General features: G+C 41.3%; 1 pseudogene; it reads left to right on the forward strand.

Annotated features, from left to right (window-relative positions):
• The first annotated feature begins 147 nt into the window (after positions 1–147).
• Positions 148–6,187, forward strand: LOC101110571 (MYND-type zinc finger-containing chromatin reader ZMYND8-like; annotated as a pseudogene).
• Positions 6,188–13,736: the final 7,549 nt, after the last annotated feature.

The following is a 13,736-nucleotide window of genomic DNA, read 5'->3' on the forward strand; positions in this document are numbered from 1 at the left end:
GGCTAGAGATTCACAGTCAATGGTGATTTTGCCCCCTTGAGGAATATTTAGCTTCTTCTGGATAGTTTTTGGTTGTCACAGCTGAAGGTGTACTGCTGGCCTCTAGTGAGTAGGTGTCAGGAATGCTGCTAAATATTGTGCCAATGCATGGGAAAGCCTCTTACGACCACGAATGATCTGGCCCCTAACGTCAACAGTGTTAAGACTGAGAAGCCCTACTTCAGAGTAAGGCAATTTGGTCATTAAATCAGGACTAAAGGGATGGGGAATTATACAGGCCTCTTTTGAAACTGTAGGGTTCTGTCCTGACCATTCCCCAGCATGATACACATTTCTTTTCCCAGACCAGCCTGGCTGGTATAGCCATGGTGGCAGCCAGGCAAAAATGGGATCTACAATGGTTCAAACTTAATTCTGATTTTATACACATGTCCCATGCCTCTGACACCTGATCTTCCTAGATGAAAAGTTTGGGTGAGAGTAGGGAATGAGCATAAAAACAGGCAAAGTTATAGTTATCAGAAAGAGGCACTCAGGTATTGTAGAGGTAGAGGAAGAGTAACAACCCAGCACCCAGGATTGCACAGAGAAGGGAGGGGCGTTGATGAGCCCTGTAGTTAAGAAGTGCCTCTAGAGACTTCCTCACCAAAGAAAACATCCTGGTACAGTTCTCTCAAACTCTAGCAGGCACCTTCATTCTAACTGACTGCTGGGCCTGCCGTCCCCAGCTAGGCAGCTCTGAGCACCTCTCCTTTAACCCTCCTGAGAGACCTGTCAGGAGATGCAGGGCATGATCACACATACCCCTCTGGGTATCTTCCTGCTCCTAATCACAGTCATCCCATGGGGTGGACTAAGGTCACGCCACCATGCTGGTGGCATGGACAAACAAGAAAACTGGATTGACTGCACTGAGAAAACTTTCAAAAGCAAGGACTAGGCTGTTTTTATAATATGAACTGGGAACTTTAAGGCTTATCTGCTAGCATTCTCAACCCATGTTCCCTGACCAGTGTTGTGTCGAAACCAGCTCAACAAGCAGGGTTCTCGAAAGCGCTATATGGCAAGAGAATGAGAAACGAGATGTAAGATTTCAGAGAAAAGCGAGGATCAGGGGACCAACACTGCTCCAAGGTGAAGGTGCTGAAACTGAATCCAAGCCAGCTTTATTATACTTTCAGCCGTGAATGAAAGAATATGCAGGGAGTTAAACTATAACTCATGTGGCCTTCAGGGCCAAAGAACAAATGATCATTAACCATTAAGTAATTAAGAAACAGTAATCGATAACAAATCAGTAACTAAGACTAATATTTTTATCTATAGATTTTCCACCAAATACGTAAAACGTGTGACTCTGAGACGCCAGTTGAGAAACAGTCTGGGGTCGGTTTTCCGACCCCAGGATCATATCTTGTTTTCAAGATTATGAACTGTTCCCTCTGGTCTTGTTCCAAGAGTCTCATACCTTATAGGATCCAGTTTATCAATAATTATGAATTTTTTTTGTGGCCCTTGTGGGGGCCTGCTTTTCTTTTATTCTTCCTGTCTCTTACATCTCCCTCTTTTTGATTTTGTAAGTGATGAGAAATGGTGAGAAATGTTAGTTGTTGTTGTTAGCTTTGTTGTCTCTTGACCGTTTTTTTCTAGACCATATAGAAACACAAACACATAATTAATAGTACTCCCATAACTAGAGCAATTTTGTATCTAAATGTCTTGATCTGTTTTAAAGGATTAAGATAAGAAAGATTATCAGTAACAGTATCAAGAAAATTTGATCCAGAAATCATATCTAGATGTTTATTAAAAGCTTTTAATATATCTTGTTGTGGATCTAGAATATCTACAGAAATATTACTTTGATTTAATAGGTGTTGTTTATCTCAATTAAATTGTGTCTTATTGTATTTGAAAGCCATTATACAAAAGGAAGTATAGTTCTAATCACATCTTAGTCTCACTTGTTTTTGTAAACTGACTAATTGATCTTTTACAGACTGTTGAAGGTCGGCCAACTTGGGAGGCCAACTTTTCATCAATGTTTTGTTGAGTGGTTCAAAGGACATTGGCATCTTTTGTACAACATGAACTGTTTGTACAGATTTATGAAGAGCCATTTCAGCTACGACTGCCACAGTGGTAACTGCAATAATGTCTAAGATGGCAGCAATTAGTAATCTCAGAAAACATTTAACATGTTTAAGATTTTTTAATATTTTCTTTTTACTAACATATAATGTAGGGCTTTCTTGTCAAAGTCATTGTAAATCAACTGGAACCCATATGTCAGTTTTGGTTTTAACAATGTAAATATGGGGTGTAGTGGGGGATAATTAGTCACAGCTTAGAAGAGTGCTGAATTCTTTCTCTAAACCATGCCTGCTGCAGAGAAGAAACATCCCAGGGGCTGGGAGTATGGAAAACCTAACCTTAATTCCTGGGCTAAATGCTGGTGGTTTGAATGTTTTGAAGCCAGGCCTTTTGCTTCTAGCCTAGGCATATTTTTCTATTTTGTGATTTGATCTTGGCTGAAGAGGAAATAAAAATAGAACAGGAGGTGGTAGACGGCATGGATATTTCTACCTGCTCCAAAGATCCTGGCTTCACAGAGAGAACAGTCCAGAAAAGAAAGTTCCCCAGCCCTCCTCATTCCTCCAATGGCCACTCACCACAGGACACATGCACAAGTCCCATTAAAAAGAAAAAGAAACCTGGCTTACTGAACAATAACAATAAGGAGCAGTTAGAACTAAGACATGGTCCGTTTTACTATATGAAGCAGCCACTCACCACAGACCCTGTTGATGTTGTACCGCAGGATGGATGAAATGATTTCTACTGCTGGGTTTGTCACCAGGAAGGCCAAGTCCTTTGCTGTGAGCTCTGTCCCGGGGTTTATCATGCTGTGTCTGAGACTGACATCGGAACCAGAGGGGGACTGGTTTTGTCCTGAATGTGAGAAGATCACAGTAGCAGAATGCATCGAGACTCAGAGTAAAGCCATGATGATGCTCACCATTGAACAGTTATCATACCTGCTCAAGTTCACCATTCAGAAAATGAAACAGCCAGGGACAGATGCATTTCAGAAGCCTGTCCCATTGGAGCGACATCCTGACTATGCAGAATATATCTTCCACCCCATGGACCTTTGTACATTGGGAAAGAATGCTAAAAAGAAAATGTATGGCTGCACAGAAGCCTTCCTGGCTGATGCAAAATGGATTTGGCACAACTGTATTATTTATAATGGGAGAAATCACAAAATGACACAAATTGCAAAAGTAGTCATCAAAATCTGTGAGCATGAGATGAATGAAATTGAAGTTTGTCCAGAGTGTTATCTAGCTGCCTGCCAAAAACGAGATAACTGGTTTTGTAAGCCTCGTAGCAATCCACATCCTTGGGTTTGGGCAAAACTGAAGGGGTTTCCATTCTGGCCTGTGAAAGCTCTGAGGGATAAAGATGGGCAGGTGGATGCCTGTTTCTTATGACATGACAGAGCCTGGGTTCCAATAAATAATTGCTACCTCATGTCTAAAGAAATTCCTTTTTCTGTGAAAAAGACTAAAAGCATCTTCAACAGTACAATGCAAGTGATGGAGGTTTACGTGGAGAACATCCGCTGGAAGTTTGGGGTTTTTAATTACTCTCCATTCAGGATACCCTACACGCCCAAGAGCCAGTACCAAATGCTGCTTGACCCCTCCAACCCCAGCGCAGGTGCTGCCAAGATGGACAAGCAGGAGAAAGTCAAGCTCAGCTTTGACATGATGGTGTCGCCCAAGATCCTGATGAGCAAGCCAATGCTGAGAGGGGGCTCAGGTTGCAGGATCTCCTTGTCTGACATGCCACGCTCCCCCATGAGTCCAAACTCCTCCGTGCAGACGGGCTCCAATGTGGAGCAGGACACTGAGAAGAAGGCCACCTCCAGCCACTTCAGCGCCAGTGAAGAGTCTATGGACTTCCTGGATAAGAGCACAGCTTCATCAGCCTCCACCAAGACAGGACAAGCAGGGAGTTTATCCGGCAGCCCCAAACCTTTCTCTCCTCAAGTATCGCCAGTCACCACAAAAATGGACAAGACATCCACCACAGGAAGCATCCTGAATCTTAACCTGCATCGAAGCAAGGCCGAGATGGACCTGAAGGAGCTGAGTGAGTCTATCCAGCAGCAGTCTGCTCCTGTTCCTCTCATCTCCCCCAAGCGACAGATTCACAGCAGATTCCAGCTAAATCTCGACGAGACGATAGAGAGTTGCAAAGCACAATTAGGCATAAATGAAACCTTGGAAGATGTTTATACGGCTGTTGAGCACAGCGATTAGGAGGATTCTTAGAAGTCAAATAGTAGCGGTAGTGACTCTATCAGTGATGAGGAACAGAACGTGCCAGAAGATGACAAAGACAAAGAGGGGGCTCGGATGGACAAAGAGCCATCTGCTGTCAAAAAAAGCCCAAATTGCCAAACCCAGTGGAGACAAAAGAGGAGCTGAAAGTCAGCACGTCACCAGGCAGCGAGAAAGCAGACCCAAGCTCAGTCAAGGAGAAGACGAGCCCCAGCCTGAAAAGGACTTTTCAGACAAAGCAAAACCCTCGCTTCATTCCACAAAGGATAAGCTGAAGAGAAAAGATGAGACGGATTCCCCAACAGTGCATTTGGGCCTGGACTCCGATTCAGAGAGCTAACTTGTCAGATTTAGGAGAAGACCATTCTGGGCAGGAGGGTCGAAAAAATAAGAAGGAACCCAAAGAACCATCTCCCAAGCAGGAGGTCGTAGGTAAAGCTCCACCATCCATGACAGCGGGCAGCCAGTCTCCCCCTGAAACGCCGGTCCTCACCTGCTCATCCTCCCAAACTCCCACGGCGGGGATCATGGCCACCACCAGCACAGGAAGCCTGGCGAAAAAGCAGAGGCTGCTTTTACCGAAGGAGACTGCCCCGGCCGTGCAGCGGGTCATGTGGAACTCATCAACTGTCCAGCAGGAAGAGATCACGCAGAGTCCATCCACCTCCACCATCACCCTGGTGACCAGCACCCAGTCGTCGCCCCTGGTAACCAGCTCAGGGACGGACCATGATCACCCTTGCATCTTCGGTCAGCACAGACCTGCCCATCGCCACCGTTTCAGCTGATGTCACTGCAGACATTGCCAAGTACGCTAGCAAAATGATGGATGCAATAAAAGGCACAATGACGGAAATATATAACGATCTTTCTATGAACACTACTGGAAGCACAATAACTGAGATCCACAGGCTGAGGATTGAGATAGGGAAACTCCAGTGGCTGCCCCAGCAGGAGCTCTCGGAAATGAAACACAACTTGGAGCTGACCATGGCAGAGATGCGGCAGAGCCTAGAGCAGGAGTGGGACCTGCTCATTGCCGAGGTGAAGAAGCAACTGGAGCTGGAGAAGCAGCAGGCAGTGGACGAAACCAAGACGCAGCAGTGGTGTGCCAACTGCAAGAAGGAGGCTATCTTCTACTGCGGCTGGAACACCAGCTACTGTGACTACCCCTGCCAGAAGGCCCATTGGCTCGAGCACATGAAATCTCGCACCCAGTCAGCTACCACCCCTCAGCAGGAAGCAGACTCTGAGGTCAACACAAAAACACTAACTAATCCCAGGGTGCCTCCTCTAGTGTTCAGGCAGCTCCCCCGGAAAGCAGCACCTGGAAAGAGAAGGAGACGCCAGCTGAGAAAAGCAAGGACAGTGGCTCAATTCTTGACCTCTCTGGCTCCAGGGAGACGCCCTCCTCCATTCTCTTAGGCTCCAACCAAGGCTCTGTTAGCAACAGGTGCAACAAACAACCTGCCTCTGCCCCAACCAGCACAGACCACCAGCCGCACCCCAACTACACAGCCCAGAAGTACCATTCCCGGAGCAGTAAATCCAGTTGCTGGAGCGGCAGCAAGAAGCGAGGGTCGGCCCACTCAGAGCACAACTCCAGTACCAGTTTGAAGAGCCTCATCCCAAGAGTCCCTCCTGGATACCTTCTAGGACTAGGGACATGGTGGGACACAGGCCACCCACCCCATGGAGGGAAACAATCCAGACACCAGGGAAACCGGAAACCGCAAAGAAAAGTGAGACCGGAAGACCACCACCCTCAGCCATTCAGACTCGGCCTCTGCACCCGGCACGGAGGGCCGCCCACACTACGTCACATCCCGCGATAGCCTTGACTGAGGGCCGCCCACACTACGTCACATCCCGTGATAGCCTTGACTGAGGACTGTTCCACCCACGTGAAGCCTTTGCTTAAGATGTAAATAAGGAACAATTTGTGGATGTCATCGAGCCTAGAGTACCTTCCCCTTTTTATATTTGTATTGACTTTAACTTATAAAAAAAAGAGAGAGAGAGAGAAATAAAAAACAGAAAACACACCCAACAACAAAAAGAATGTTTGGATGCTGAAGAAAAGATGGTCATCCAGACCATCTGTTACAGGGGTGCAGAGAGGGCGGGGGGGTCGCTTTGGGGAGCACAGCTCCTCCTCCTCTGATGCCCTGTGAGCTGTTTCCATTCGTATGTCTGTACACAGCACATTGGGATCAGGAATTTCCAGCACAGAATTCGGTGCTGCTGTGGACACACCACATGCACCCATTGGCCCCTTTCAAATACTGCGTTATCATGTTACAAACGGCAAGCTCTCTGGAACAGAAGGACACACGGAGGAGCTCGTTAATTTTATGTGATTTCCATGATGACACTACTCATATAAAAGGGAAAGAAGAAGAAGAAGAAGAAGAAACCACCACATCCTTGTTTACAGAAGATTAACTAGAAACAAGCCCTGTTCAGCTCAGTTTGCAGGAGAGAGCATTCGAGTCAGAAGCTCCGAAACAGTTTTTCTTTGCTTTCCTTTAAAGACACTCACACCTGCTTGGTAAGAGATAGCCGTGCTTCACGAAGTGAGAAGTCGAAGGCGAGACGCACGCATGCAGAGAGGACATTTGAGTCTGTGATGAAGCATGTATGTAATTTTTATATGATGGAATTTTATGTTTTTATGTCAGCATGAAACAAAGGCAGTTTGAGGGGAAGCAGGACACCGCCGTGCTGTTGCACTACGTATGCTGTAGTACCATTTTGTATGTTGTGTAAAACAAGAAGCATTGAACAAAGCAAAAAGGTGATGTATGTATATGAGAAAAATTAATTGTATGATATCATTCCAGTACATTCTGTTGTACATTTTAGTCTCTTTTCCTTTCTCTTCATTGTTGATAAGAGGATGCGGACTGTAGAGTTTCCAGCTAGTTAACCCATATTAGAAAAGAAAAAAAAGAGTCCTAGAAGAAAACAAGAAAGAACATTTGTAGATTGCAGTTGTCAAAAAAAAAAAAAAAAAACTAGCCTAGCTGGCCTTATTTGTGAAACATAATTGCTTTTAGCATATGGAAGTATTTTTTCACATTTTCTTTGTATAAAATTTGTATTAAACTTAAATATCTTTTAAGATGATGGTGTTTCTTTGTGACTGAGCCAGTCGTGGTATGTTCTCTTGGGTTCCCCCCACCCCTTAATTTTTTTCAGATTTTTCACCTTTTTAAAGTCTGTTTTGGAAAAATGAAAAAAAAAAGTAAATATTCTGTCAACTTTTATCAAAAGGAATGATGTTATTTATAAATGTATAAAATGAACAGTTAATACATGTTACTAATCCCAAATTGAGATCATATTTTGCTGGTCTGATCATAAAAACAAAAGGAATCTTTACATAAGTCTGAATAGTGTGGGTAGAGGTTTTTTCATAAAATTAAAGGTAGCTTTTGGGTCATTTAAAATATATTCAGTATATCGTCCTTTTTAAGCAATTAGTTTTTTTAATGTCATGGGTATTTTCTATAATTTATCATGAATAGGATAATGATCTAGACAAGGCACAAGGGGAGCTAATCCTACCCTCATGTCATGTGAGGGGTTGACTAACATAAGTACTAATTGTCTTTTCATTATATAGCCATGGGGAAGACATTTTCGATTCTATAAGTTTAGGGGTTCTTTGGTGTCCCCAATTGATGAGTCTTTTGTAACATTTAATAATAAGTGACCTTCTGATCCTTTATATGATTTTCATCTTAACCAATTTTTAATACCATGGCTAATTTCAGCAACACAATCAGGAATTTCTGGTGGATTAATCATGTTGGAAGTTTTTTCTTTTTTTAAAAAAGGGTGGGCAGTTAACAGAAAGAGGGAAGTCTTATCTTCATTTGATTTCTTGACAACTGACAGCCACTTTTCATATCTTGTTTTAAGACATATACTTTCAAAACCAATACAAATAGGAGTGGCATCAGAGCCAATAGTATAATTTATCAACTGACTACTTTTTTTACAGTCTATTTTAATGTCTTAATCGGTGACATCTCGTATCTTTTTATTAGCCTTAGACAATGTTTGAGCCAGAAGTTGTATTTTATATGGTTCTGACCCAATATCTTGGCAAACTTAAGATTTTTTTTTTTTTAGAGGGGCACCCTGTGTTTTGAGAGGCTGAATCGCCTTTTTACATTTTGAGTTAGCATTGTCATAAGCAAGAACTAGACTGCTTTATTTAAATTTTGATGTAGCCTGGCAATAAGGTAACCTACATAAGGTTTTCCATTTGATTAATTTGAGTAAATGAAATCAAGGCTTGTCCAGGTGGATTTATTTTTTCTTCAGGCTTTTAAACATATTATCTTCACTTGAGTGAGTAGTTGATTATCAAATTGTAACTGAGCTTGAATGTCAAAATGTGCCCCACTACCCATTAATTGATCAAGTGTTATATCAACTGGCCAGTTGGCTGTCGCATTTTTGTGAGCTTTTTGATTTATCTTGCCACCAAGTCCTAAATTGTAAAAATTTTGAGGTGGATAGGCAAGTTCTGGCTATCATTTCCCAATCATAAGGAATTAACTGTTCAGCTTGTGAAAGTCTCTGAATTAGTCCCATGGTATAAGGAGAATTAGTTCCATATTGGGTACATGTCTGTTTTATCTCCTTTATGGTTTTAAATGGTATGGCATTATAATCACAATGTATTCCTCCTTGTGGAAATTGAGGATCTGGTGGGATTTGAGTTACTGCCACAGGGAGAACTAAAGCATCTTTATCCCGCTGCAATTGTGCTATATGAACTCCCTTTTGTAAAGGGGTCATTTTATTAGGCACAGTTATCTGTGGTTTAAAAGCAAATCCATCATCCCAAGGGGTTTCAGGATTGAAAGGAGGGGGCTCGACCAAAGGTGCAGTTGGTCGAGAGAGAAAGATCTGTTCTTGACTTCTGTCATTCTTTTGGCTCTTTTCATTTTTTTTTTTGTTTGTTTCTCATCACCTATGTTATCATATAAATTCATTTTCTCCATTTGTTTTTGTATTTGTTCTACAGAATCTCCTGAATCCAAGGTTTGGGATTGTAGCGGTCCTAAACCTGTGTTAATAAGATTTCCTACTGACCATACAGACAAAGGAATCTTTTCGCCACGTTGGTAGTCACGGAGCAGGCAACGCATAACTTTTTGCCATTTTTCATGTCTAGCCAGTAGCAATATTTTTTAATGGCAGAAAACAAATTTTTAAAAGAGGAGTGAAAAATCTCAACCGCCAAACTTTTTAACACTTGCATGTAGTCACTATGTTTATAGGGATTTTGTCCCATTGTTAGATTGACAAATCTGCAGGGGTGTACTTACCAAGTACTTTCCTCGTCTGCTGAGCTGGCCGGATTTCTCTGTGTTCTCTGCCGCTAGGAGCTAGCCTCGGAGGCTGGATTCACTTTTGGGTCCCTGTTCGGGAGCCACTTGTCAAAACGAGACCGACAAGCAGGGTTTCCGAAAGCGCGATATGGCGAGAGAATGAGAAAGGAGACGCAAGAATTCAGAGAAAAGCGAGGATCAGGAGACCAACACCGCTCCAAGGTGAAGGTGCTGAAACTGAATCCAAGCCAGCTTTATTATACTGTCAGCCGTGAATGAAAAAATATGCAGGAAATTAAACTATAACTCATGTGGCTTTCAGGGCCAAAGAACAAAATTATCATTAACCATTGAGTAATTAGGAAACAGTAATCAATAACAAATCAGTAACTAAGACTAGTATTTTTATCTATAGATTTTCCACCAGATACGTAAAACGTGTGACTCTGAGACGCCAGCTGAGAAAGTCTGGGGTCGGTTTTCCGACCCCAGGATCATATCTTGTTTTCAAGATTATGAACTGTTCCCTCTGGACTTGTTGCAAGAGTCTCATGCCTTATAACATCCAGTTTATCAATAATTATAAATTTCTTCTGTAGCCCTTTCGGGGGCCTGCTTTTCTTTTATTCTTCCTGTCTCCTACAGTGTTGGGACTACCTGACAGGTCTGCCAGTTGTAAAGACTTTCTTTCCAGGGGTTCCATTTGTGCTCTTGAAATTGTACTTACTGGGTGGGAACCAGGCACTGAACATGCCCCTCTCCTGCACCTTCGGGTGGTAAGCTTTCAGCATCCTGGATCCTCCAACACCCCAAAGAGGCAAGCACATCCATAAAAGGCCCCCAGCTTTCCCTGTTATCTCAACTGCTTTAGGACAAGGACATCTGGGTTCTTATCTAAGGACCCATTCTAGTTACAGCAGTGCTTCCTGGGATGGGACAAAGGGGAACAGGGTCAGTGACTTGCCACAAATCTTCAATGCTCTCCCACCTTCCCTCCTTTTCTAATTTCAATCCCACCCTTCATTCCTGATATCTCCCACTCCTTTGTTAACACCTCAGACATCATTCCACTAGAGTGTCTTCATTGCTATGAAGGTTTATTTTTCTGTCTACTTTTATACTTATTTCAGTTGTGTCTCAGTAAGGCACAATACATATACATAGATTTGTCTGCTAACCAGAAATGAACTCATTAGATTTTAATGCATCATAGAATATAGATTATTGATTTATGGGCATAACTTCTGATGTAACTACTTATATCTGGCTTTATCCTCCCCCTTCTTGGAAATGATTATACTGCTCCTGATGATGATAACGAGTTTTGAAAGTTATTTATTGAGTACTAAATATTTTCTGAGTAATTTCTGTATAGTTTCTAATTTTTAAGGCAGGTTGGAGAGATTGTGGTTGAAATAAAAAAACAAGTAAATTGTCTAAGGTCCTGGAACTAGTAAGCATCAGAGTCTGCACTGTCATCAAGGGCTGTCTAATGAAACATTTGCTTTATCTGTTGTATCACCCCACTTTGTTGGTGAGTTTAGAAAGTCACTAAGCCATAAAAATGACTGGAAGTCATATATCTAAAGTCAAAACCTTGACAAATTCAGGGCACCTCTTCTAAAATGCTTACCTGAATTTCGTTTTAAGTACAAGGCCATTCCACAGTTTCTTCTTTTTATAAACAATCTACTTAAGGGGCCTATTAAAATGACTTCTAAAAAACTTAAAGATGAAAGTAAACATTTTTGACATGGTATCCTCTCACACGAACTATCTATAGAGACTGAACATTTTGGTCAATTTTTCACTCAGTGTGCAGACAGTAAGGACTGCTCTTCTGTGTTTTGTTGCCCTCTTAAATGTTCCCTTAATAGTAGGTTTTGCCATCTGATGGGCAATTTGCCTTTGCACCATTTTGCTTGTCATGTTGTTTCCCTAACATTAAGTTGCTGAGACTAGAAAAGGGCTCACAGAGGTTACGCTGAGAGAATGCCTGTCCTTTTTTCTTTTCTTCTTCTTTTCCCCTTGTTTTTATTTTTACTTTTTATTAACCTCCCATTATGGCCAGCTGAAGGGAAGAGAATAAGCAGAGAAAGCAGCAAAGAATTGTTATTCTCTATCTGGTTGTAAATATCTGTTCTGCTAAGGAAATGGAACTTCTCCCACCAAAATAGAGTTAAGGATATTTTTTAAAACAAAAGCTTGTGCATGCATGCAAATGTGTGTACTATAGAGAACATTCCCATGACATTCTAGTGGGAAGGAAAACATGAAATGCTCTTCAAACAAACTTGCTTTTTTGACATGCACTCACAATCTGAATCATCCCATTACAACACTTAAATAGCTTGGCTTGAGAGATGTGAAAATGAAGTTTCCCTATTGTGTCACATCCTCAATCATGTCAGATTATATCTTCTGATGTCATGTCCATACTTCAGCAGCCTTTATATTTGATGATTAAATCAGTATTTGTTATTTTAGGAATACATGTTTTTTGTAACTAACAACAATCTCTCAGTTTTACATAAGATTCATCCCCTGTTGGCATTTTAAAATGGTCTCTTTTATTTTTTGAATTACAGGGTCACTTTTTAATTCCTGAATTGTATAGTTCAGCATAAATATCAGCAAATGGTACAAAAAAACTACAGTGATATTTTTAATACAAGCTAAATATCTGTCTTCTGGAAAACTATACTTCCTATCTACACAGATAGATCATCTTGTTCAAACAATGGTCATAAAAAAAATTAACTCTAAAATCTTCAAATAGGAGAAATGGCTTCAAGCAATTCCAGGGAAATTGGACCCAGTTTACACCCAACTCTGGGAAAAAAAAAAAAAAAAAAAAAAACCCTCTTAACTCTGTTACATCTTACTGTTAGAAATTCACTTGCAATCACTTCTTTAATAAAGCACCTTTCATGTTACACCCATTCATTTACAGAAAAAACTTCAAGTATTGTGTGTGTAACCTAACACCTAAGTATCTTTTTCTTACAAAACTGTGCAAAATGGTTTCCAGATATTAAGTGCCACATCATTCAGCACTATTTTTTGGTATGTTAGTCTTTGTAAATTACACTTTAAAAGTTACCAGTGGTTCAGAGTCCACCTTGCAATGCACAGGACACCAGTTTGATCCCCCATCCAGGAAGATTCCACATACCTCAGAGCAGCTAAGCCCATGAGCCACTACAGAGCCTGCAGGTCCCAGAGCCCTTGCTCTGTAACAAGAGGCTACCGCAGTGAGAAGCCTGCGCACCGCAGCCTCTGCTTACTTCAACAAGAGAAAGCAAGTGTAGTGACAACGACCCAGAGCAGTCAACAAATAAATAAATACTCTTTAAAAAAAAGTTACTTACTGCTCTGGAGACAGACACAAATTTATTCATGAATCAGGAAATGACTTCCAAGTATCTTTCACAATTTGGCAGCTGAAAGCATTTGTTTTTTTTCTACCCACTCCCAAGGTCTTTTAGAATACTGCTGGGCCAGTTCTTTGCATCCCATCTAACCAGACAAAAAATTATAGTAACAACTGAACATTTTGAATCCAGCTTCCTTTATTTTCATGAAAATACACACCAAAAGGCACTTCCTTCCAATTACTCATAAGACTAAATTTCTGTCAAATCTTCACAGAAAAGTGAATAGCTTTACTTTTTATACAGTTGACTCTATTTTCCACATAAACATACACTTTTATTTCAAAGAAGGAACTGAAAAAAGAAAACCATAGCCAGAACCACCGGGCAAATGATGTTACAAGCTTTGCAAATGCACTGTTAATAGCTATGTCTAGTATATACTCTTGAAACAGAATTACATTAATATTTGATTATCAACCCTGAAATTCTTTTTTTTTTAACAAAACTAAATTCTCTTAGATGATAATAACAATGAAGATTTTTGCTATTTATTAAATACATGTGTTCATATATGGAAGCTTTGGATTCAGACTCTTCAGCTAATGTTACAAAGTTTTACCAGAATTTAGTAATGTCATGGGTTTTCCATAAAGACT

This window comes from Ovis aries, chromosome X, assembly GCF_016772045.2.
Source record: "Ovis aries strain OAR_USU_Benz2616 breed Rambouillet chromosome X, ARS-UI_Ramb_v3.0, whole genome shotgun sequence".
NCBI lineage: Eukaryota > Metazoa > Chordata > Mammalia > Artiodactyla > Bovidae > Ovis > Ovis aries.